Below are 26,997 nucleotides of genomic sequence, written 5' to 3' on the forward strand. Positions count from 1 at the left end.
AAAAGAAAAAGCAGATACTGAAATAGAGAGAAACAAAGTCAACAAATTACCTGAGGTGAGGATTTATAAATAATTTATGTATAGCTTGGGGCAGCTAGTTGGCTCAATGGATATAGTGCTATTCATGGAGTCAGGGAAATTCTTCATCCTGAGTTCAAATCAGGCCTGAGACTCTTACTAATTATGTCACATTTAGCCCTATTTGTCTCAGTTTCCTTATCTGTAAAATGAGCTAGAGAAAAATGGCAAATCAATTCAGTATCTCTGCCAAGAAAAACCCAAATGGGGTCATGGAAAGTTAGACATGATATAAAAGACCCAACAACAATAACAAAAGAGTAAAGGGAGCCCAGAGATCTCTTATTGTACAAATGGTGAAATTGAGATATGGAGGAATTAAATGACTTGTTCAGTCAAAATGGGGAGGAAGTGACAGAGCCAATATCTCAACCCAGTTCTCTGAAGTGAAAAGATGGAAAACCATTCTTGTTACACAACATTATTGGATTATTAATATCACTTTTTGAAGCAGAATAACACCATCTTGCCCAGGCTGGAAGAGCAGTGGCCACTCACACATCTGATTCTACTACTATTGAGTTCCAGCTCCGGTTCTGACCTGATCTTACTCATCCCCCCCCCCCAACACAATCAAGTATTTGGTACCCTGCTCCTAAGGGCTCATCATGTTGATATTGAACTTATTGTGGACACCCAATCCACATAAGTCACTGAATCTTAGAATTCTCAGCCTAAGAGATCCTCTTGATCTACAGAGGCCCAAGTGTCTATAATAGCTGCTCTGTGGTCCTTGTTACTAAGCTACCATCAAGCTCAAATGTCAAAGCGTTGATTCATTACTGTTAAAACATTCAGTAGCTCACTCTGAATGAATCAAGTCACAAATCATTAATAGGTATCTGCATTTGGATGGGTAGGAGTTCTAAAATTCTGTGATTTTGTGATCTTATGTTCCAGGCTTTTGTAGGTGTGAACAGAGCAAGATAAACTTATGTGGAGAGGGACAGGTGTGTTATGAGGGAAGGGAGGTATCTAGATGTGGTTCACAGATGTGAGCTAAAACATTCAATATCCATTTACTTATAATTCAAAATTGACTTACATAGAGACATAGATAGAGAGCTAGGAAGCATCTTATTGACCATTTAGTCCAAACCCCTTGTTTTAGAGAAACTAGAGACCCAGAGAGGTTAAATGATTTGCCCAGTCACACAACTAGTAAGTATCTGATACAAGACTTGAAACTCAGGTCTTCTGGGGTATGAGAAATCTGTTATTCTATCTCTTACAGAATGCTGACTCTCGACTTTCATGGTTTAATCTACTTAAATCTTTTTGCTAAGTAAATAAAGCATCTATAGCGTGAACTTTGGAAATAATAGTATGACTCATTTAAAATAATAACTAAGCATTGCCACCTACATGAAGTTTTCCTTGACCATCTCATCCCTTTCAGGTGCTGGTGCTTCTCCAGGGCCCAAATTATCATTTATTTATATTGAATCAATTTTGCATTCATTTAAATCTGTGTATATCTCCCTCCAATAGAATTTAAGATCCTTGATGGTAGGGGTTTTTTACATTTGTGTTTACATTTCACATACACACACATACATACACAGTGCTTGGCATACAACAGGTATTTAATAAGTGATTATTGTTTGCTTCATAAGCCAAATTTTTTGGGGGAAATAGAATTTTTAAGTCACTTTTAACCTATGTTTTCAGATTTTTTTCTATTTTTTTCTATATTTTCTTCTAACCCCAAATTATGCTTATATGTTACATGTCATTCAATATTCAACCAACATAGCTATTTTAACCTTGGAGGAAAGTTGATTTAATAAGATTTTAAATAAAATTATTTTCTTCTTGTTAGTATAGCTTGAAACATAAGATGAAGTAGATCAAAACACATTTTAACCCTTCTGTTTACAAAGTAATCAATCATTCAGTGACCAGGCTGTGTTCATGATGATTGAACTCCCTGAATATGTGCAAATTGTATATTATGTATCAGGCATCTAGCTGATTGGGAAGGCAAGGTGTTGGTGAAAACAAGGTTATGTGGTATAACAAATAAAAACTGAAATAAGTTGGTGGATCAATTCATAAGAAGGGATTTAAACAGATGGCTTTTGGACTAGATAAAATAAATGCCTTTCACTAAGCTTTCTGCTTGTCCTCTGCTTACAGAGTTTCTAGGACACAGGGTTATTAACAATGCCCCTGCTGCTGCAAGATCAAAGGAAAATAAGAAATAGAAATGAGAGAGAAGAGCACCCAAATTTCCTTTTAGAAAGTTTGCTGAATCTGTTTGCAGAAGCAATGATCCATCATATGATAATGTAATTTGTAAATAGTGTGGAAAACTAGGTTGAGATAAACTATGAAAAGTTCAATCAATTATCTGAGCACTGAATCTACAAATATCAAACCTCCACAAAACAATTAAATATTTTGTTTAAGTGCCTGCTCTGTTCAGAGTGCTGTGCTAAGCTCTAAGGAAGATGCCCAGCTTTCAGAACAGTCTGTTCTGATGAAGCCTATAGCTTGAGATAAAACATAAATAATTAAAACATAAAACATTCCATCCTAAGTACAGTAGTAATATCAAATATAATATAATAGGGCAACTAGGTGGTGCAGTGGCTAGAACATTGGTCTTGTAGTTAGGGGGATGGGAGTTCAAATCCAGCCTCAGACACTTGCCACTTACTTAGTTTGGGCAGGTCAAATGACACTGATTCCCTTGAAATCAGGGCCATCTACAAATATTCATATTTAGTCACTGAACCCAGATGACACTGACAAAAAGTGAGGTGGTGACTTAGCACAGCCCCCCCCCCACTCAAATTCAATTTATGTGCTTGTCATGGCATCACTTCCCTGATGTGATGGTTTTCTTCAAGAATGAAGGACAAATATCATCATCATCATCATCATCATCATTATCATAATGCATATAATCAACTAGAGGATCAGGAATGGTTTCCTCATGGAAAGTACATTTAAACTAGGATTAAAGTATGAGTTTTAATTTTTATTTAGAAATATCCAAATGAAAATTTTCATGGTTCTCAAATTCAGTCTTGACCAAGAAAGGAAAATGTCTACAGGACTGAGGGTCCATTATATTTGCCTACTTATTTACATTTTATCTCTCTACTTAAAAAATGTGAATTCCTGAAGGGCAGGAGCTATTTTTTAGAAAGATTTTATTTATTTATTTTGAGTTTTACAATTTTTCCTCCATTCTTGCTTTCTGTTAGTTTTTATATTGTTTTCATGGTATACATTGATCTCAGTTGAATGTGATAAAAGAGAAATCATATCCTTAAGAAAGAAAAATAAAGTATAAGAGAAAAATTACATAATAAGATATCAGTTTTCCCCCCCTAAATTGAAGGTAATTGTCTTTGGTCTTTGTTCAACCTCCACAGTTCTTTCTCTGGATACAGATGGTATTCTCTATTGCATATATAGCCCCAAATTGTCCCTGGTTGTTGCACTGATGGAATGAGCAAATCCATCAAGGTTGATCATTACCACCATGTTGCTGTTAGGATGTGTACAATGTTTTTCTTGTTCTGCTCATCTCGCTCAGCATCAGTTCATGCAAATCCTTCCAGGCCTGGGCAGGAACTATTTTTGACTTTCTGCACACTCAGTAATGCTTAGTATACTATCTAGTGCATATTAATTATCTAGTATGTGTTTGCTGACTGTCTGAATGAACCTGCTTTGACCTTGGACTTAAGATATAATAATTAGGCTCTTTCTTTATTCCTTGAAACCATATCTCATTCACTTCCAATAACTAAAGTCTTGTTTTATTCCTCTGAATCTGATTTTCTATTTTGGTTCTCAGAAAATTACTCCTTTCTTTCTGGAACTGTGGTTCATGGGACAAATTCTTTGGGTTTCTGATTTATTGCCTCCTGAATACTAGGTTCTATGGATATGTTCCTGCACCACTACCTAATGATGATTACATTTGCTACTTATTTGCCCAGAACTCTTTTTTTTTTTGGTTTATAAAATGCAATTTTATTTTTTGTTACTTTGCTGTTACATAGGGCATAACATTTTCACAATGCTTTTTGGGGACTACAATCAATGATTAGCAACACACAATAGTGGTCCAAACTTTCTAATAAACAATCACTGGACAAATGTGACACCCTCTCACATGTGCACAAATCTGCATGGAAAAGTACTAAAAAATTAGGCCTGGACTTGTGTATTTCCAATGGTTTTCCCCATTCTAGTGTATTAAGAAATGACATGCACTTTAATTTGCCAAAAAGCAACATTTGTATTCTGGTAGTTACATGCTACTTCTATTACATAGTAAAGTGGACACCAGAACTACAAAGGCAGGAGTGTGAGTGAACTTTTATTGAGAAGAAATTGTCAAATGAAACAGCAGCAACTGAAGGGTAAGAAAATTTCGTGCTGTCACAGGACATATCTTACAGGAAAAGTATTTCAGCTTGTGATCCCTAACTCTATAATACCAAATTGGTTTCCATTTGACCCAAATACTTCCAGATTCCTCCTTAAAAGGAATATTTAAGAGTATGTGAAAGTTGTTTGCTGAAAGAAAAACCCTGAAAAACAAGATGAGACTATGGGGGTAGGCAGGGGAAGCTATGTAAAACACTTGAGTTGTATTTAACTACATTTTCATATCTTCACTGTAATACAAAACACAGTCATCACTTGCAGAACTGGTTCAGATTTTTGAATACCAGATACACTTTAGTCCTCTACATAAGTGTTTGGAAGTTACTTATGTTTATATGAAATGAAGCTATTAATACTTTTCTACAGCAGTAACCGCACACCAGGAAGGCCAGGACAAACACAAATCAAGGAATGTTTTCCCAAAGCTGCAGTGTGAAAAGACTATAAACGATTGATTTCCATACACATGAATGGGTTCTTTGCTATAGGAAATCCAAGTGGAGCTATAAGGAATGGAGACGTGTAAAAAGGTTTCTTGAGAGAAAGGAAGATGACACCCTGTATGAATTTTAATTTTCTGCACCTTCTGCAGCATCACATTCTTCTCCTGCACTGTTTGATGTCCATAATGTTAGGTTGTCTCTAAGCAACTGCATGATAAGGGTACTGTCTTTGTAGGAATCTTCATTCAACGTATCAAGTTCTGCAATAGCCTCATCAAAAGCCGTTTTAGCCAATGTGCAGGCAAGCTCTGGGTTATTAAGAATCTCATAGTAAAATACAGAAAAGTTAAGAGCTAGCCTCAGGCGAATTGGATGTGTAGGTTGCACCTCTTTCTTGCTGATGTCAAATGCTTCTTGATAAGCTCCTTGGGAATTATCTATTGTTTGTTTTCAGTCATCTCCACAGGCTACTTCAGCAAGGTACGGGAAGTAGTCTCCCTTCATTTTCAGATAGAAGACCTTGCTCTCCGGATTAGTAGCATTGGCTATTAAAAACTTATCCAACAATTCCAGCACGGTGGTGCAGATGGACCTCAGCTCGCACTCCACCTTCTCCCGGTAGTCCTTGACAAGCTGCATCTTCTTGTCCGAAGTGTCAGTTTTCTGCTCAGTGCTCGAAATGACCCTCCAGGCCGACCTTCGGCCCCAGACCACGTTCTTGTAGGCCACCGAGAGCAGGTTGCGCTCCTCGTTGGAGAGCTCGGCGCCCTGCTCGGTCACCGACTTCATGCAGGTGGTCACGCTGTCATAGCGCTCGGCCAGCTCGGCCAGCTTGGCCAGCTTGGCCAGCTTGGCCCTCTGGATCATCTCGGTCTTCTCCATGGCGGGCGGCGGCGGGGCGGGAGAGAACCGACCCAGATCCGGGAGAATCCTCGAAAGCCTTCACCTTCACTGCCTCCGATCACCCCTACTTTTGCCCAGAACTCTTAACGCCAAATATCATAATTTAGAGAAGGACCATAAAAGTTATGTAGTCCAATGTCATTATTTTTCACTTGAGGAAAATAAAGCCAAGAGAAGTTAAGTTGAGTAAGGTAGTGAATGGCAGAGCTGAGATACTGTGGTTTCAGATTCAGTAGTCCCTTCACTATATTTTGCTGCCTTTCTAACATGATATTCTATCCATTTTCTGGACTTATGTCTACTACCAATGTCCTTAAAACAAACCTCTAACCATTACAACTCCCCTCACTTATAGCCTACTGTCTAGCTTTTTTGATACTCATCCCATATCCTTCAAATTTCTACAGTTTATTGGGAGGAACGTTCTGGATCTCCTGTTTCTCCTTGTTATTCTGTTGAGTCACTTAATATTAGTCCATCCTGGTCTAGTCCCTCCTGATACCATTTGATAACTAGTATGACATAAATTCAGGGACTGATTAAAGGTTTGAGCTGTAAGTCCAAGATCCTTCTGTCTAGGAGTCATACTGGTTTCAGACCTTGGGACAAGACTTGGCCTGCAATTGAGAATAAGGTATTTGGGAATGTGTGAAGAAAAGTCCTGGATAGGGGACATTAGATTGTGAAGTTTCTTAGGAAATGGAACTGAGTTAACTACTTTGGGATTATGAGGAAGGTAGGTAGTGACAGCGATGAATGATCAGGAACTCATAGGAAGATCCTAAGTTCTTGGAGGAGAAGTGGGGTCCCACAATAAATCACTCATTCACTGAACAAACATGTTCTGAGTGTTGAGGATATAACTACAAAGAATGAAATGATCCCTATTTCCAATGAATTTACATTCTATCAGGAGAAATGAAAAGTATATGTGTATCTATCAAAATAATATTAAATAGAAATAAACGCAAAATTGTTAAATATAAGATATTTCAGAAAGGAGATAGAATATGTAAGACTTGGGAATACATCAGGCAAGCTTTCACCATCAAAGGAAAGAGGGATCAGTTCAAAGGGAAAGTGGTCTTGTACTGTCAAGAGCATCATTTTTGGGAATTTTTTCCAGTCCTGTCTCTAATTTTAAAAACTTTTCAATTTTTTCCAGTCCTTCTAATTTTCAATCTTAGATCCCTTTTCCTACCTTGGTCCTTACTATTTTATTTCCAGGGATACCATATAGTACAATGGAAAGAAACCTGAACTACTAAAGGAGTCAAAGGATGAGAGCTATTTGTCACAGAAAGACAGTGTGATATAGATCTGGGTGAGGAATATCTGGATTTGAATATCCCTTTATATCTTTACTAGCTATATGATCTTTGGCAAGTCACTCTGTGCCTCAGTTTTCTGATCTTTAAGTTGAAGAGTTTAGACTCAATAGCCTCTAAGATTCCTTTTTGGTTCTAAATCTATTTTTAATAAAATCATATGGCAACAGAATGGGGTACACATCACTCATGTCATTTCATCTGCTATTGGAATTGTACTACAGTGAGCCAACAGATCCAATATATTGAACTTACATCCCTACATGTTTATTAAATTACCTCAAAAAGCAGTTAATTTATCATCCTATTCAATAATTCAAAGAGATAAATATTAAAAAATAGCATCAAACTATCAATCCCCCCCCCCAGAACTTTTCCTTTCTGTGTTCCCTGATAGAAGATAAGAAAAACTGGATGATGATGATGGATGATGCCCTTCTTCATCTTCATTCTCATCTGACCTTTTTTCATCCTTTATTTACATCTCTTTATTTACTTTCTTAATTCAAAGAATTTTCAGGATTTTGTCCTAAGTCTTTTCTTTCCTCCTCCTACTCAATTCTTCCTGGCCTCATCACCTCATTTTCCTTCTCTTTAAACCCTCTGTCTTGGTACTCATCAACTCTAAAACTTCAGTTATTACCCCAATTGCTCCATATTGCTAGTTCAGGCTCTTATTTCATTTTGTATTGCATTTTAAAACATTTATTTAATATGATTTGACTACATGAACGAGGTGGTTGTACAATCAGTTCAATATCTCCATAGTCATCTTTTAATAGCATTCTAATTGCTGACAAGGATACCATTCCCTCTATCACTTAGTCTTGTAACTTCAAAGTCATTCTTATCTTCTCTCATTTTCCCACTTCCAGACAACTGCCTAGTTTTTAAAATCTCTGTTCCTATAATATTGCTTACTTTCATGCCCTCCTTTGCATTTCCATTGAACCCATATGATATTAGGCCTTGATTGACTCCTTCTTGAATCATGAAGATAATTTCTAAAGAGGTCTACAGTTCCTAATTCCTCCAATCAATTTTACACATAGAGCTTACATTGAGCTTCCAAATGTACAACTGAAATCACATCACTGTGAAAACAGCATATACAGTGCAAAGTATGGTAGCTCTGAATAAAAATCTGAGTTCAAAATTTTTGGCTATTCACTTACAGTCTGTATTATTTTGGGCAAGTATCTTAAACATTCTGGGACTCAGTTTCTTCATTTGTAAAATGAGGGACTGAATGATATGACTTCAAACGTCCCTTCCAGTTCTAAATTTATGCCTGTAATTTCTCTGCTCAAAAACTTTCAAGTGGCTTCCAATTTCCTGTAATGAATCCAGATTCATTAGTTTTTCATTTTAGTCCTCCTACCTAATTATAATCTAATGTTGTGGACTTATCTTCATCTATTTCCTCTCACATAATTTAAGTTGCAACCAAGCCTGATTGCTCACTTTTGCTCAAATGTACCCCAGACATTTCTGCCTCTATGATTTTCTTGTGTTATCTCCTCTACTTGTAATGACCTCCCTCTTATCCTCAGTCTGTTGAAATCCTACCCATATTTCAAGGCTCAAATCAAATGCTATAATCTAAATGAAGCTTTTCTCAGTCTTTCTATTTAGAAGTTATTTCTTCCTCCTCAGATCTCTTAGAGCTTTTTGAACATACCTTCATTGGACTAATCTGTATTATACTGCAATTCTAATATTTATCCACTTTGTATTATAATTATTTGAACACATTTCTTGATTCCTCTGCTAGATTGCAAGATCTGTGAGGGAAAAGGATCTTGTCTTATTTATTTTTATGTTTTCCTCAGATCCTAAACCTATTTTTTTCCCCTGACATTCAATTAAATTTTTATGGAACATGATTTTCAAATATTCTATCGCATGAATTAAAGAAGACAACATTCTTTTTTGAAGGACCTGCTCATAGTTGGCAAACATTTATTGAAGCATAAAAGACATTTTTATTCCTCCAATTAAACAAATTAAAACTACTGTAAAAGTAAATTAATTAAAACTTAAAATACAAAATATCAATGGAAAAAATAGACCATGCTTAGTCAAAAGTGGCATATTCTGGAAATGTTCCTAAGTGTTATTGCTAAGAAATTATTCTTGAGAAGACTTCATTTGTCAATTCATGGAGATTGTGAGGTTTCACTTATGTGAGTAGGGAAATTAGCGTGTGATATCTTTTTTTAATAGGATTTTTTTTTTTTTGCAAGGCATTGGGGTTAAGTGGTTTGCCCAAGGCCACACAGTTAGGTAATTATTAAATGTCTGAGACCAGATTTGAACTCAGGTATTCCTGACTCCAGAGTCAGTGCTCTATCCACTGCGCCACCTAGCCACCCCATAGGGTGTGATATCTTAAGGGGAAATTAGGTTGAAATATAAAATCTAGAGCTGAAACAGGACTTGGACATCATTTAGTCTGAAGTGACTTGCCTGAAGTTAAAAGGCTAGAAAATGACATTCAAGATTCAAACCCACATCTTCTGACTCCAAATCCAGGGTCCTGTCCACTGCACCATGCTGTCACAGAGGAGTTAGACTATTTTGGGATTCTGAATTCTTTTTCCAATAGATCCTTGGAAGTTGAAACTGTTTAATTTTTTTCTTTGTAATCTCTAATGTACAGCACATAATAGGAGCTTAAATATTACTGAATTGAAGGAATACATATTTCTCAAGGTCTGAAAAATATTAATTAGGAAATCTCTATTTTAGATATTATTTTTGCACCTCACAACAACCTTGTGTGATATGGGTGTTGTTAGCACAGCCCAGGAAACTGAAGTGATAGAGATAAGTGACTTGTCTATGATCCCACAGCTAACAAGGGTCTGAGGTCTGATTTGAACCTAAGTATTTGTGACTCTAGGCCCAGTGCTTTAGTCACTGTGCTACTAGGCTATCTATTTTACTCAGAATGTATTCACTAAACTTTATTTGTGCAACAGGATATATTATAATGGGAATATAATGGGATGGTATTAAAACTCCAGCTATAATCTAACACACATTGTAGTTGATCTCTATAGGGAGAAAGAAGTGTGTTTACTAGAGATTGGCATCAACTCTTTTAGACAATTGGGCACCATTTGATATTTATTTTATGAGGAATTTTCTCTTTTCTTAGTGATTTGATGGTGTTCATTCACTAGTGTATAAATCCTGACTTGTAAATTAAAAACAAAGGTTCAAAAATGGCCCTTTTAAATAAATGATATAATGTATTATATCTCTAATAATACTTTTCTACAAGCATATGTATTAATTATTGTCACTTATTATATTAATATATCAATACAGATATGGACGCGATATAGTTATATATCTGATATATAGTTAGATGTCCAATATGTATCTTACATACATATATATAATATAAAATGCCCTCAGAGAAAGAGTCTTTCAATTGTATTTCCCTTAAAAATAAACAAAACATCATAATTAATCTTTTAACATAATTAGCCTTCTTATATTACTTGTTGGACTTAACATTCACTTAAACAAACTTTGTTTTCAATGAAGTATCAGAAATATAAAATTAATGATTTTTATAAAGAAAAACACAAGAAGTAATACAATCACATGGGACAATCTCCTTGTCAGAAAAAGATTTATCTTTTTCATATTTCCTCATGCAGTGTTCTCACTTTTTGGGAAGAGATCCCCAGGTGAGCTTCCTTGATTCTCCAGTGTTTCTAAGATATAGACTATGACTGACCTATGTAGTTTTCAAGGTTGCATACTATCTGTTGTAAAAGCTTTCTGAATAGTGCATAACATTTATCCTCTAATGAATTTAAAGTAACAGAATGTCATGCCTTTTTCACAGCAGCAAAGATATTAAAAATTGATTTGCAATAAAAGCAGCAGGACATGATAACTGCTGAAAGGCTTAGGAGTATCTTTTGGCTTCTCTGTGCACCCACATATTTTGCAGGTTAAGTAAAAAAGGAACTCCTTGCCCTTTTCTTAATTTCACAAGTGGCAAATGGTCCACTGATTCCATTTTCCCTCCAACAAAGTATCACAATAAGAAAACAGTTTGCACTAATGAAAATTGATTTTGTGAATTTCCCCAAAGAGAAAGAGAATGGAAACAGTGCATCACAATATAAGACAAAGAGAAAGGAAGACACATTTTCAGGTTCTGTAAACTTTTACACAGTTCTGGTTTTTGTAGTATTCAGGGTATTCTACATAAATGCCATTTTGACAAAGGCAAAGAAATGACAAATCTGCCAATTTGACAAAGCCAGTCTAGAATCATCAAGTTAAACTTGGCATAATTAGCAATTCTAAATTTCCTTAAGGTCTTTTGTAATACATGTAATATATGAATAGACCTCATAACCAAAATTAACAACTAAATTCTCCTTAAAGCAAAGTACTAAATAAAAATAGAAGAATTTATCAGATTAAGATTCAAAATCTCTCAACCAACTCTTTTTTTTTCCCTTGACCCTTGATCTCCATTTCTGGTACTAGCCACTAAAGACGAATATATAGGCTTTCTATATTTTAGATGTCTGGCTTATTGTGGTTCTTAAATTTTTCCCGTTGTTAATTAATTTCCTTGGAAAGAAGTCCCTCCTTTGCTTCAAAAATACATATTCCCCTAGGGTGTTTATTGTTTCCTATATCCAACCTCATTTATTACAGAGTTCAAATCACAATTTCTTTGGGGATTGGTTTCTCTTCTGTAAACTGAGACAACTGGACCTGATTTTGTCTTAGGTACTTTCCATTTATAAATCTGTTGATTCTATGATTTTGAGTGTATATCACCTCATTCAAACATTGATTTAGAACTTCATTCATTCATTCATCAAAAATTTATTGAGGGCCTACTATATGACTATGGTGAATACTGTGGGAACAAAAACTGATGAATAAAGCAATCTATACCCTTGAGTATATTTATAATCTATGAGTGGTGGTAGAAATAATACATATAGACAAATAATTTTAATACAAAGCAGAGCATGATAAGATGTGTAAAGTATTATAGTTTTCAGAAATGGATTAATTTAATTTTTATTTAGGGAATAAAGGAGAACTTCATTAAAAATAAGATAAGTTTGGGTTATATGAAGATCTGGTAGAATATTGATAGGCAGGTAAGAGAAGAATTCTAAGCATGTCTATGAACAAAGTCATTTAATCATTCAGTCAGCAATAATTAAATGCTGACCATGAGACACTGTCATGAGAAACACAAAGTAAAAATGCAATAGCTTCTGCCTTGAATGCCCTTACATTCTGTTGAGAAGAAGCAATGTAAACATAGAAGAATATAGAGAGAAGGGTAGATTTTGAGAGTTGCTTAGAGGTCTGAATGGTTAAGGACTTTCCTAAAGTCATGTAATTAGTATGTGTGAAAGACAACACTTGAACCCAGGTCTTACTCTCTTTGACACCAGATATTTAACCCCTATGGAATACTGCTTTTCCAAAAACAAGTAAATAAATAAATAAACATTGCCTACATTCCAAGTAAACACTATATAATTTGTGAGGGAAAGGAACTGAGGAAGGACTTTTGTTCAGCATATGCAGGTAGAGATAGGTACCAGACTATATTATTTATGAAGCAGCTAGCTGGAGCAGTGATAGAGAATTAGACCTAGAATTAGGAAGACATGAGCAAAATCCAGTCTCAGATACATACCAGCAAGTCACTTAGCAGCTATCTGCCTCAGTTTCCATAACTGTAAAATGAGGACAATAACAGCCCCTCCCTGACAGAGTTGTTGTGAGGATCAAATGAGATCATATTTGTAAAATCTGTGTCTGACAGTGTCTGATACATGGTAGGTACCTTCTCACAAATATACCAATTTATTTGGAACACAGTGAAGGAGTGTTGCTGTTTGTTTTTCTTTCATTCTTGAAGATGAAGAAAATATTATTAGGAAGGTGCTGCCATGACATGCAAATGAATTGAAGTGACACAGGGCTGTACAAAGTCATCAGTCTCACTTTCTCTTCTGGAGCCATCTGGGTCCAGTGGCAAGATATAGGTCAGGGCTTCTGGAGATGAGCTTGTTTGTAGTGGTTTCAGTTTGACTGAGGCAATGTCTATTCAGTGATTATGGGTGGTCAAGAAATAAGGCAAATATTTAAGGGCTAGATTTTCTTTCTGAGCTCCATGCCTTATACTCAAATCACTTTGATTCTCATAGAATGATCAGCAATAGGTCCCAGCTAAAATCCAGGGCGGGGGGGTCATCATTTGGGCCCTGATTACTCAGAATGAATGCAAATAGTAATTGTTTCTGTTTTGGCCAGAAATCATGAAGATCTATCCCTCCCAGATTGATTTTTGTTTTCCTGACTATGTAAAGAGAATGAAGGAATGTTCAATAAACCTGGAGCAAGGTTGTAAAGAGCTTTAAATGACAAAAAAGAGGAGTCTATATTTTGTCCTAGGGGCAACTGGTAATCAATAAATCTTCTTGAGCAAGGGAGTGTTGTGGACAGACTTAAGTTTTAGAAATATCAATTTGATAACTATGAGAATAAACTGACAAAGGAAAGAAACTGGAGTCAGTGAAACCAGTTATAAAGCTATTGAAATAATCTTGTCAGGAGGAAAAATATGTAAAAAATGGTCATATCAATACAGACAAGGTGATAGATGGGAAAAATGTTGATATAGAATTAATAAGTGATTGAATATGTGGCATTATGGAAAGGGAAGAATTGAGGATGACTAAGTCATGTCATCCTTTGTGAGTACAGAATAATTTGTAGGAATTATGAAAACTCTTAAAATTTGAAATAAACTTTTAGATTTACTGAAAGGATAATGGTGAACTTGATAGGAATAGGGAAATTTGGAATATGGTTGGATTTTTAGGGGTGTATAGGTAATGAGTTCTGTTTTGGCACGATGTTTGCAATGCCTACATGATATCAATTCAATATATACTGCAAATAGATGGTGAGGCAGATATGGAGCAAAGGAGAGAAATTAGAGAAGGGCATCATAGGATAGACCTAAGAATTTTTGTACAGAAATGAGAATTCAGTGAATGGGAATAGAGAAGATCATGGAAAAGAAAGAGACAACAGAGTTCAGGACAAAGTCCTGGGATTCATATATCCAAGGATACTGAGAAGACAAGGTCAGACAGGGAAGAGAGCAATATCATGAAAATTCAGGGAGGAGAAAACCTAGAGTTAATTAGGGAATAGCAAAAAATTATACTGCAACAGAAAGATCTCAGAGAGATTATGTAATGCAATATTTTGGTGCCTCTAGTCAATAGGGTGGTGACTTTTAGCATCATTCAACAGCATGAAAGAATAGAGAAGGCAGGTGGTAGGAATAATCTGAATATCAGGAGATTGGCAAGGCTTGAGTCATGATAAGACAACAGGATAAGAGATTAGAAGAAAGATGAAATGGTTAGCTGCAGTATCAGGTTTGCAGAAGGATTAACAGGAATCAAGAGAAAGGGGTTGGTGACCTAAAGAACGTAAGAATAGAGGGACTGGAGGTCTTCAGATTGGAGTAATGAAACATGTTGTGCTAAGGGAAATTTAAAAGTTTTTGATCATGGAATACTTGTGAATTAAGACATGACCATCCTTCTGGAATGATAATCAAGGTATAGGTCAAGGGAGTTGAGAATGAAGTTGACCTGGGAGCTACAGGAGATAACAGCATGGCTATCAATTTTTCCAAGAGCAAGGGTTATGTTTAGAGGAAGACTGTGAGTCAGATCCTGAATTCTATAATAAAGGATTCAGAGTGACTTAAGCTCCAAATAATATATAACTGCTACTAGAATCTAAAATACACATCTGGATAAATTTAATTTCAAAGGAGATGTGGTTCTATGTGACAAAAGCTGAGCAAAGGTCTAGAAAGGGCAAGGGAGAGCCTAGTCCATTGCTTTGGGAGACAAAAGAAAGCACCAACAGGTAGAGTAGCCATAGACTCTGAAGGAGTGTTAAATGATAGCTTGAGTATAGATGGAAAAGCTAGAATGAAGGGGAGTATGTAAAAAAGAGAATAGAGATTCTGGACTATGTTTAGAGAAGAGCTAGTATTTCAGTTTGGTTAGAAGACAGAATTCATGTTGAGGATAAAATAGGAAATAAAATTTGGGGTTAGAAGGTCTTGTTAAGGAATGTGGATATTTCTTTTCAAGAAATTAACCATGATTTGTTCTTTTTTGGGGGGGAGGGTTACATATTTAATTGTTCATCCTCAATAATAACACTTTAATGGTATTTACTGTATCCTTAATACCCATAACAATTTTCAAAACTAAAATTGCCCATGATATAAAGGGTTAAGGAGAAACACTTGGTAGGTATGTGGACTGCATCATATTAACAATGATGACTTGAATGCTTAAGGTGAGTAAAATATATTGTCCCAATAAAAGTACTTAGGGAAAATTATATATTCTGCTCAGGTAATGAGAACGAGGGATTGCAGTTGGACAGTCTGAGGGATGAACTATTACCTGTAGAAATGTTACCTAAGTTTTAGTAGTTGACTTCTGCTTGAGTTCCTGCTCTCACACTTTCTTGGAACCTCAGAACCTCTGTCATTTGTCTTGCTCATGTCAATTTAGCCTTGACTAGGGACTATAAGCCTTTCTCTGATTCCATGTCTCTATGACTGGCATATAATACTACTGTCAGATCTCCCAAGCATCAGCATGTTCAATGTATTTTCTGAAATGCCAATGCTCATTCCATTTGTGTATCACCATGATAATGATTTCCTTCTGATCTACACATTGAGTTTTATATCTTTATAATCTCTGATACTTCACTCATTTATCAGGATTTCTTCCTATTATTCATGGCTAAGCTGAATGAATGATGAAAAATAAGTTACAAAGTAAAAATTTACTATGTACAAAGCATTATGTTAAATTCTTGTAATGTTAACCAAAATAGCTAATATTTATGTGACATTTTAAAGTCTTCATAGTGCTTTAAATGTGTTATCATATTATGTCATCATGAGGTCTCTGGGGGGTAGGTACTTTTATTAGCCCCACCTTCCAGATGAGGAAGTTGAGACTGAAAAAGTCTAAGTGTGCTCAGGGTCAAGTGGCTAGTGTCTGAGGTAAGAGTTAAACTCAGATAATGCCCCTGCTACAAGGAACTTATATTCTAATGGGGGGAGGGGAGACAATACTATGTAGGAAGTTCCAGCAGTAAGTTAAATGAAAAGGTCCTGTGGTCATTAGGGATCAATGGCATCTTTTTAACGTTGTTTTCATTGTTAAAAGCATATTTGCTTTTGAAATGAACATTTGACCATGCCAAGGACACTGGTGGTGATAATTCGCTTTTCTTGGTCTTCAGTAGCAATGTTTTTTAAGAAGGCAAGGGCTTCAACACCTGCATTCACAGTTGCCAGATTACATCTTTGGATAATGACTACAGGGTTGGCTTGGAAAACCAGAACTAGTAGTCTTGGAACAATATTCTTTCCAGGGATTTGGAGCATACTGGCCCAGCTGTAACAGTTGGTCAATGACTCATGTTGGTGATAGAAAGCTGAATCCTTCTTTATGGGGTAGAGGCCTAGATCTGAAACAGGACTGGAAATCTGTGTTTAACTGCTTTTCTCAGGGTTCATTGTCTTGGGTTATATCAGGGTCTGAATTAACATGGTGATTTGAATTTCCTGGTAAAATCTACATGCATCCTGACTTTCCTTCATGGTGCTTACTGTTTCAATTGGGCTAGCTTCTTCCAGAATCCTTCTCTCTTCCCGATTCATTAGCTTGCTTTTAGAGATCTCTTTTGGCTCCAGCTTCTATTATTCCTTACTAATTTCTGTCCTGATATCAGTGGAGTCTTTGCAATTAACATAGACATAGAAATAGAAGTAATTTGCCTACAATCAAAAAATCTTTTTAATCTTCCTTTCTGCTTCCCAGTTTTTTTAATTAAATCTTTTGATCTAGTGGCACCCTGTTCTCTCATGCTTCCTTCTTGATATTACAAAATCTCTAACATTGCATAGATAGTACTTCCATAAGTACTTTTATTGGGACAATATATTTTACTCAACTTAGTCATTCAAGTCATCATTGTTAATATGATGCAGTCCACATACTCACCAAATGTTTCTCCTTAACCCTTTACATCATGGACATTTTAGTTTTTGAAAATTGTTATGGGTATTAAGGATACAGTAAATACCATTAAAGTGTTATTATTGAAGATGAACAATTATATAAGTAACCCCCCCCCCCCAAAAAAAAAAGAAACCAATCATGGTTAATTTCTTGGAAAGAAACATTCACTCTTCCTGGAAAGTGACCTTAAGTCTTAACTTTATGTCCTCTACTCATCCCCATCAAAGTTAATATTTGTCTAGAACAGATGGTCTCTTCTAGTTGTAAAAGGGAGAAAACTGGTTAAGACAATTCATTCTAAAGTGTGAATGAATAACATTTAATGTGTCAATTTTTTGCATTTGGAATGCTATTTTATTCATTACAAGGAATGAATTTCTAATGCTAGAATTTCAATTGTAGTATTTTGGGGTAATTGTACCCCTTAAATTATATGACATCCAATTTTTTATCCCTATTCTTAAAACTAAAATTCTAAAACCATTGTTCTTTTGGACTGGGTTTTTGATTTAATTGAGAGTCAGTTCCCAAAGAGTGAATTTCCTCTACCAATGAAGATCAATAGTTTCCTTGAAATAGACTTAGAGTTGTTTTGGGGCAATGAAAGTCTAATTGATATTTTCAGGTCATGTAGCTAGTTTGTTTTAAGAGGAAGGATATGAGTTCATTTTCTGCATTTAAAGGCCAGGTTTCTATCCACTATGCAAATTGCTTCTCTTTAATGACATTAGACCTTCAAAAACTCTATTTGATCACCAAATTCACTTTGTTTTGATGAACTTTGCTCATCTCTTCTGTTTCTACTAGCTTAATTTGATCTGCAAACCACAAGAGACTCAGTATTTCTTTACAAACACAGATTTCTTTGTAAACTAAACAAAGATTATTTAGAATGAAAAGTCAAAGTATAACATCTACTGCCCAGTTTTCTATAAATTTACAAGGGGTTAACTTAGGTCCTGTGCATTTGAGCACAAGTGTTTCATAGCTAATATCATGCACCCTTCTGGTTAGGTCTTATGCTACTTACTTGGGTTAAAATTCTAATTGTTAATGACTCTAGCTAAGTGAAGTTGGGGAAGCTTTGCCTCCTCTCATGGTCATAGTATACTCATTTGGAAAATGAAAGTTCTAGATTAGGTGATTTCTAGATGTAACAATTTTTGAATTTCTACTTATTACAATCAAATCTGTTCCTCAGATGTCATTTTAATAGTAGATATATTCTGTAATTTTTTAAAGTATTTCAACATTAAACATTGTGGGGGAAGATTCTACTTTTAAGTAGTCAATAGGTGTTATTAGAATTAGAATGTTTTATTGCTTAAAAGAAGTTGTGCCTTGACAAACAGACTGGTATGGGAAGTTTAATATTTTGGAGTTCAGTTTTCTGTTCTACTGCTAGAACTTCTCATATCTGCAGAGTAGGGTGAGTACCAAGCCCTAAGAGATAAAGGGCTATTTATTTAGTTCCTGCTACATAATAATTTTGTTCATAAGACTTAAGAAAGAATTCCTTAGTGTGTAGCTTGACTTTGTAGAAAAAAATATTTAACCCTTTATTCAATAAGCATTCAATGAGGGGACTTGGATGATAACCATAGGTTTTTGTCTATCAATTTCAAACTGAAAACAAAAGACCTATAGAAACTTAGAGAATCAAGCTTGAGAGGTTTGTCCAAGGTTACACCATGAGTAAATAATATCTGCTTCTGTAACTGGGAAAGAGTAGAGCCCTTTGATGCCTAGAATCTATATAGTTTCATGAATTATAGTAAAGGTTTTAATGGCCTAATTTCTCTATTTTAATCCTAGCTTATAAGTGTTTAAGTTCCTACAATAGTACACACATGCCTTCATTTGGGGGTGGGGACTAACTAGGATAAAGGAGAGTGAGGCAGGAATCTACAACCATCAATGTGATTTATTAGTGAGTTGTAATTTTGAATTGGGAATATGCCAGTTTTGAGCAGTATATATTCTTCACTCTATCTTTTATCCCCCTGCTAAAATGTAGGTTACTGTTGATTATATGCTGACTGCAATCTGCTTACTAGACCATTAAGTGACACTATAAAAGTTAACACTTATATGTTTTTTCTTTGCCCCTGTAATCATCTACAACTTTGATTTTTTTGAAACCATGATATCTCATGTCTGAATGTCATATAGAATTAGCAAGAGAAGACTCGTGTTAAAAAAGGTGGACTTTGACCATAGTAGTACAATTTTCTAGTGCAGTCATGCCTGGTTTCCCTTTTCTTCAATTTTGTACTCAAATCATTGTCCATCTATATTATTTGTTCAAGATAAATGTGCTAATGAATAAACCAAATCAAGGAAAGCTGCTCATCTAATTGCATGTTATAATCTGGGCTATATGGATTCTTTTTTTTATCTATATAGATTTATACAATATTTTCAAGTGGCTATGGATTTCACTGATAAGATTCCCTACTAGGCTGGAGTTCAATGAAGTGAAGATATCATCATCTACAAACATGAATATATGTACTACTCCATCATTATAAGGAACCCTGTTTTGGACTTCTGAAAGAATGGTATCTATTCTGGGCCAATAGATTTGGCTAGGATATGTCACTTTGAATAAATATGGTGAAGATGCTACTCCTTGTTTTAACTTCACTAGTTACTGATACTGAGAAAATCATTCAATAATGCTATATCTAGGAATTTCATGACCAAATGAATCTTGTCTAATCTTACCATATGCATGAGGGACACATTATTGAATCTGAGCCTTTAAGGCTGCACTTTGTCTTGAATTCAAATAGTTCTTTATGGGCAACAAAGAATAAGCCCAAGGGAATCTTCTATTCTCTGTACCTTTCATTCAATTGAGAAGATGGGATCTGCTGAAGACAGTCATCTTTAAAGGCTTTTCCTTTTTACATATTTTCATTAATAGAATTCTTGCTATATGTACAGATCATTTATATAAAAATTTTGAAAAAGGAATGATAAAAAGCTTATTGGTAGATAATTGTTGATGACTCCTTCACCTCTTTTCAGAGGGAATAATCCATCCAGAATTTTTCTAAGTATATTTTTTGCAAGTTTTCACTCTTTGATGTATCTTGAAAACAGTTCCTTGAAAGCATGCAATATGTTTCTTTGTATAATCGACAAAGAACATCTATACTTTTTATTTTGTAACCTTGAAAGTCCCTTTGAAAACTGAAATTGTGATTTTGTGAATATCATTTAATTTTCTGATGTAGCTCAAAGTCATTTTTTACATTCATCTTTTTTTTTGGTTCACCTATAAAGGGGGGGAGGGAGAAGGAAGAGAAGGGAATAAGCATTTATATACTGTTCACTATGAGCCAGGCACTATGCTATATATTATTTACTAATATTTTTTACTAACATTACCTCATTTGATCTTCACAACAATCCTGACAAGTACATGCTATTATTATTATTCTTATTCTTATTCTAATTTTATAATTGAGAAAATTGAAGCAAAGAGAGGATAAGCAACTTGGTCTGGGTCACACACCAAGTATCTGAGACCAGATTTTAACTTGGGTTTTCCTGATGGTAGACACTGTATTCTAGTCACTGATACTTCAAGTATATTTAATAGTTGGTTTCAAAGGAGGTGTTCTATAGGGTTTGTCATTGTTATTTTTAGTCAGTTGATTTTCCCAGATGTGAGGCTATACATTTTATTCTGTTATTTTATTGAGTAATATTTTACAAATGAACTTGGGAGTGTAAATTGATTGCCATGACTCTAAACTTGGTAAAAATGATCAAGTATTTACATGTTGAATTGGTATCTGAGATCTTTTGGCCTCTCTCTTTTTTTTTTGGTAGTGACTAGTTTTTTGGTTTGGTTTTTTTTTTTGCAAGGCAATGGGGTTAAGTGACTTGCCCAAGGCCACACATCTAGGCAATTATTAAGTGACTGAGACTGGATTTGAACTCAGTTATTCCTGACTCCAGGACCGGTGCTCTATCCACTGTGCCACCTAGCCACCCCTGTAGTGACTAATTTTGGCAAAAGGGGAAGGGGATGGCAGGAGATGAGATGGATAGTGTCATGGATACAACAAACATGAATTTGGACAGCCTGAGGAACTATGGCCAAGACAACTGAACAAAAACAAAGTTTATAACAGTTAAATGTTTTCAAGAAATTTTTTTATCAGTCTGAGCCATTAATTTCCTTTTATCCATCCCTGATTTTTCAAAGTCAACAATTTGTTCAGATAGCTTGGATATCACTTATTATAATTGTACTTACTAATAATTTCTTCTCACTTTTCCTTTTCATTTGGTTATGATTTTGACTTTTGCTCTAAACTGATTGTTTTAATATACAAGATGTGATATGAACATTACTTCCATGTATTTAGAGTTCACTTTCATTTACAAAATATTGCATAAGAAAATAATAGGATAAAATGTATAACCCCACAGGTGGGAAAAATCAACTTATCAAAAATAGTGTTTAAGATATTGTTAAATTCCTTTAAAAATTCTTTTTTTATGATTACTATTTTTCAGTACCTGATGACTCTTCTTGAAGAAGATGTTCATCCAATATAAACATAGGACTGTTGAGTATTCCATAAATATTTCTCCTTTTTCATCTCTTAGGCCTGAATCCTACTTAGCATATTCTTCACAGTCACATCTGTTGTCAACTTTTATTTTTTTATTTTTTTTGGAAGGCAAATGGGGTTAAGTGGCTTGCCCAAGGCCACACAGCTAGGTAATTATTAAGTGTCTGAGACCGGATTTGAGCCCAGGTACTCCTGACTCCAAGGCTGGTGCTTTATCTACTACGCCACTTAGCCGCCCCTGTTGTCAACTTTTGAATTGAAACTACATTCCCTTCTCCAATTCATTTTATAGATGAGGAAAATGAGGTAAACAGGATCAAGGGCTTACTTAAGATCACATAGCTAGCATGTGTCTAAGATTTAATCTCAGAAAGATAGGTCTTCCTTATTCCAGACCTAGCACTCTATTCACTGTGCTCTTACCTAGCTGCCCCAATGCTGGATATGCAGTAGTAGGGATCATGGTTTTTCAGTATGAGTTGGACTAGGTGGCCAACTTCCTTCTTTTAATTCTAAAATTCTACAATATTCTTCTTTCACAGCTAATTTCTTTCTCATTTCTGTTAACAAATTTATTATTTTGTCAGTACACAGGGTTGAAAATTCAGTGTCCTCCTCGTCCTCTCCCTTTTTCTTACTCTAATATTCAATCTGTTGCAACATTTTTTCATTCTATCTTTTGTGCTGTTCCTTAATCATTTCCTACTTTTCATTCCCATTGCTATCAGTGCCAATTCAACATAATCTCTCACCTGAATTATTGCAATAGATACTTAAATGTTTTATTTCTGGCCCCTCCATATTGTACATATAATTTGCCACATTAAACATTCTAAAACAAAATTCTAATCATATTTAATAAAAATACTTACTAAAGGCATACTGCATCTAAGGTATAGTTTCTAGAGATAAGGAGGAAATAAAAATGAGAATGTTCCCTCATCCTATACGCTTTCATTGAATCATAATATTTAATATATTAAGTCCAAATGTCTTAGCCTAGTACTCAAGATCTTTTATGTTCATATTACCTCCTATTTTCCCAGTCTTATCTCTTATTACCTCATACTGATATTCTTCTATCCAGTCAAATTGTATTACTTTTACTTTCCTAAATATGCATTCTGGAGTCCGAAACCTTGTTCTTACAATTATTTCTTCTTTTGAAAACTCTTCCCATTTACACTCATTGAAATTCTACTTGTTCTTCAAGGCTTAGCAATGCTTTCCCTAGCCCTAAATGGTTATAATTTTACCTCCTGCCAAATCTTCAAAATAATTTGAACCCTTCCTAAAGAACTTATTTGGCTCTCCATTCATATTTCATATTACTTTCTTAATTTAAATTTTTCTTTATTTTATGAACTGAATAGATGTTGAAAAACTTAAATATTTTTCCTAGATATAAAAATAAAAAAGAGAGTTGTAAATGAAATCATAAAAAAATTATATGAAATTAACTTTTTAAATTTATAATTCAGTACTGTTATTATAAAATTGTTCTGATTTTTATCTTTGGCTTTGAGAACTTCCCTGCACTCTATTCTGGTTACTTTTTAAAAGAATGTTTCATCAATACAAATTTCTTTCCTTTTTCCAGTCAATTCCGTGTTATGTATTAGCTGAACTTCCACTGTCCATTAGAAAATTACAGTTTGGGTTCTCCTGGGTTCCTCAAATCTAAATGATGACCTTTTGCCTTATCTTGCTCCATCCAGACTCCATGCTACATCTTCACCTGTTCTTTGCTATGGGCATTTACTGTAAGTTGCCTTTATAATAGTTCCTTTTTTATATTATTTTCCCCACATTAGAATATAAGCTCCTTGAGTTCAGGGATTGTCTTTGTTTGACTTTATTGGTATCTCTGGAGTTTTTCACAGTTCTTGGTAAACAAGTCTTTTTTTTTGAAATATCTAATGACTTTATTATATTCAGATTGTACTCTCTTATATTAGTTCTCTAACTTAGAAGTTATCAATACCTTTTGCAGACTGTGGCTTTAGAATCTAGTGTGTTGTCAACAATTTCAATTAAACATTTACCAAATACCTACTCTTCATAGAGAAAAATAATATTGATATAAAGAGCCTTACCCACATTGTTTTCTTAGAAACATGTACTCATACAAATCGATTTCCTCTACTAATGCTCATGCTAATGGACACCTTCTAAAAATATAGCCCCACAATTCCTTAAATGCTTCAATTCTAATGACATTTCCTGTTCTTCTTTTTTCTTTTTTTCTTAACATTTTCTTTGTCTTCCAATTATATACAATAGTAGTTTCTACCTATCATATTTTGTAAGGTTTTAAATTTTACAATTTTCCCCTCAACCTCCCTTCCTTCCCCACCCCCCAGAAGGCTGTTTGATAGTCTTTACATTGTTTCCATGCTATACATTGATCGAAATTGAATGTGATATAAGAGTAAACATAAAAGTAAACATAACCCTCCCTCCCCCAGAAGATGAGAAACCTCAGGAATAATGTGAGAGAGAGAGAAAAAAAATGTACTTCAGTCTGTTCAGATTCCAATGACTCTCTCTCTGGGGTGAGTTGCTTTCTTTATCATAAGTCCATCAGAGAAGTTGCTTCAATATTTTCCCCACAGTTGCTATTACTAGCTGTACCTCCACTCTATTCCTCCCCACTCTCATTTATTCTATTCTCTCTCTCTTTTCATCCTGGTGCTGTCCAAAAGTGCGTTGTATCTGAGTAGTAAACAAGTCTCAATAAATAAGTATTCTATGTCTCTTTTCTGAAAAATCAAGATTATCTCTCACATTTTGTCAACATATTTACCTCAAACAAGAGCTCAGATTTCTCCCTTATTAAAAATAACTATCTGACAATACAGTCTAACTTTTAGCTTCTTTCAGTTTTTTCTCTAAAGATGCAAGGGAGTCTGCCTCATCATTAGTCTTTTGAAGCTGTTACCTGTCAGAATATTAATTACTATGTTCTTAAGCCTTTCAAAGTTGTTTTCTCTTTTAAGATTATAAGCCAATGTGTAAATTATATTCTTGGTTCTTCTGGTCATTTCATCAATTCATATATCTTTTCACAAGTCTTTCTGAATCTTTCCATCTCATTTTTTATAATTAAATAATTTTAATACTTTCATATACTTTAATTTTTCAGCCATTTCTCAATTGAAAAGGCAGCCCCACTGTTTCTAATTCTATGATGCAACAATAACAACAACAAACTGTATCCACACATATACAGTATTTGTTTTCACATACTTCAGGTATACGGGACTATTCTCCCAAATTAACATTTAATTTCTATCCTATGCTCTTATATACATTTCCCCATGCCTAGAATACATTCTTTCTTATTCTATACTCTTGTACCTAGCTCCTTCAAGACTCTGCTTGGATGAAAATTCCTTTAGGAAATTACTTGGTTTGTAGTATTTTCTCCTTATTATACTCCATTTATTCTTACTTGTTACAAATTTTAGTAAAACAAGCTTCTTGATAAAAGAAAATTGTTTAATTTTTGTCTGTTTCATTTTTGTCTTTTATCCCTATCACCAAGAATAATGTCTTTCATTGTCCATTTACTAAATGTTTGTTATAAGAATTAATGAAGGTTTCACCAATATAATTCTATTGAAATTTTAAAAATTAATGGCTTAAATTCACCAGCAGAGTTTCCCAGCTAGTAAAGAAACCTAGCAGAGAGAGCCTCCCAAAGATCCAAAAAAACTTCTTAGATGGTATATTTAGAAAGTCCAGTCGTGAGTTCAGGGATTATCTTGCTTTTGTATTCTATCTTCAAGTACTAATATAGTAATCAGTATAGTTTATTTTTGGATGAGATCTGTGATTTTATGAATTTGGGATATATCCAATGAAGAAGCACCCTCTAAAAACTAGTTTAGCACATCTTTTCTAGCCTATTATCTCAGAAAATTAACTCAAGCCCTGAATGATTAAATGACTTGCCCAGGGTCATGCATCTAGTATGCACAACATCTTTGCAGCTCTCCCTTGAATCACCTCTGGACATCCTCTCTACTCCTATTAATCTTTGATTTTCTGCCCAAATGGTTACATTGACAGACAATAAACTGGGTTCCTTGAGGTCAAATCTCTATTTATAATACCATTAAACCTCTTGAGTGACTGATCAGTGTATAGTGTCAAAATGATTTTTCATTTGTTGACCTCTGTGACCAAGAGAATCACTGGAGAATTATTTCTTTCATATGCCTTGGTCCAATAGCATTAAAGTTTAATTGCAAAAAAGCTAAAAAAATAGCCTTCCTTTTATTTCACTTCCATCATGATGTATGTGACAGAAAATTGTTCATCAATAGCTATGGTCATCTTAAGATGAGATTGTAAATTTAGAGCTCGAAAGGATCTTAGAGTTCATTTAGTTTGATCCCCCCCACATCTCCCAATTTTACATGGGAAATTAAGTCCAATTTTTGATCAATTATTTGCCTAGGTTCACACAGGTAGTAAGAAAATGAGGCAGAATTTGGATCTGGGTAGCCTGTTCCAAATCCAATGCTCTAAACTACTATGACATTTTTATCAAAGTATCTCTGGATACAAATTTAACTCATCTCTCCTTGTTCTTCCCCGCACTGGAAACAGAGGCTAACCAACCATTCTTATAGGATAATTTTCCTTATATGGAAACAATATGATTCCTTTTTGAAATGGTTCCTTATGATTTCAAATACTTTCATATCCATTAAAAACTTTGTAACAACTCTGAGAAACAGTTATTACAATATTATTATTCTCATGTAGCAGATGAGAAAATTGGGGCTCAGGAAGTTTAAATGATCTGACTAAAGTCAATTCCACCACTAGTTGATAGTGGAGGAAGGGCTTTTTCCGATTTCAATTTCAGTGTTCTTTCCACCATATTCCATTGCATTTCTGGCTGTAGCAGACTGTCTCTCTGAAAGATGATCATTAAATAACTCCTTTCTACTTTAAATACTATCAATTCCCTTAACCTTTCTGTATGAAACTTATTTCTCAACTCTTTAGTCATCTTTGCAGCTCTCCCCTGAATGACTTCTGGACATCCTCTCTAGTCCTATCAATCTTT

General features: G+C 34.7%; 1 protein-coding gene and 1 pseudogene across 1 annotated transcript in view; both read right to left on the minus strand.

The window, feature by feature from the left end:
• EYS (eyes shut homolog) overlaps positions 1-26,997 on the minus strand; it is a 430,665-nt gene that overhangs the window by 352,722 nt on the left and 50,946 nt on the right. The gene's annotated exons all lie outside the window — the stretch shown is intronic.
• Positions 4,911-5,880, minus strand: LOC141489693 (14-3-3 protein theta pseudogene; annotated as a pseudogene).

Source organism: Macrotis lagotis, chromosome 5 (assembly GCF_037893015.1).
Source record: "Macrotis lagotis isolate mMagLag1 chromosome 5, bilby.v1.9.chrom.fasta, whole genome shotgun sequence".
Lineage (NCBI taxonomy): Eukaryota > Metazoa > Chordata > Mammalia > Peramelemorphia > Peramelidae > Macrotis > Macrotis lagotis.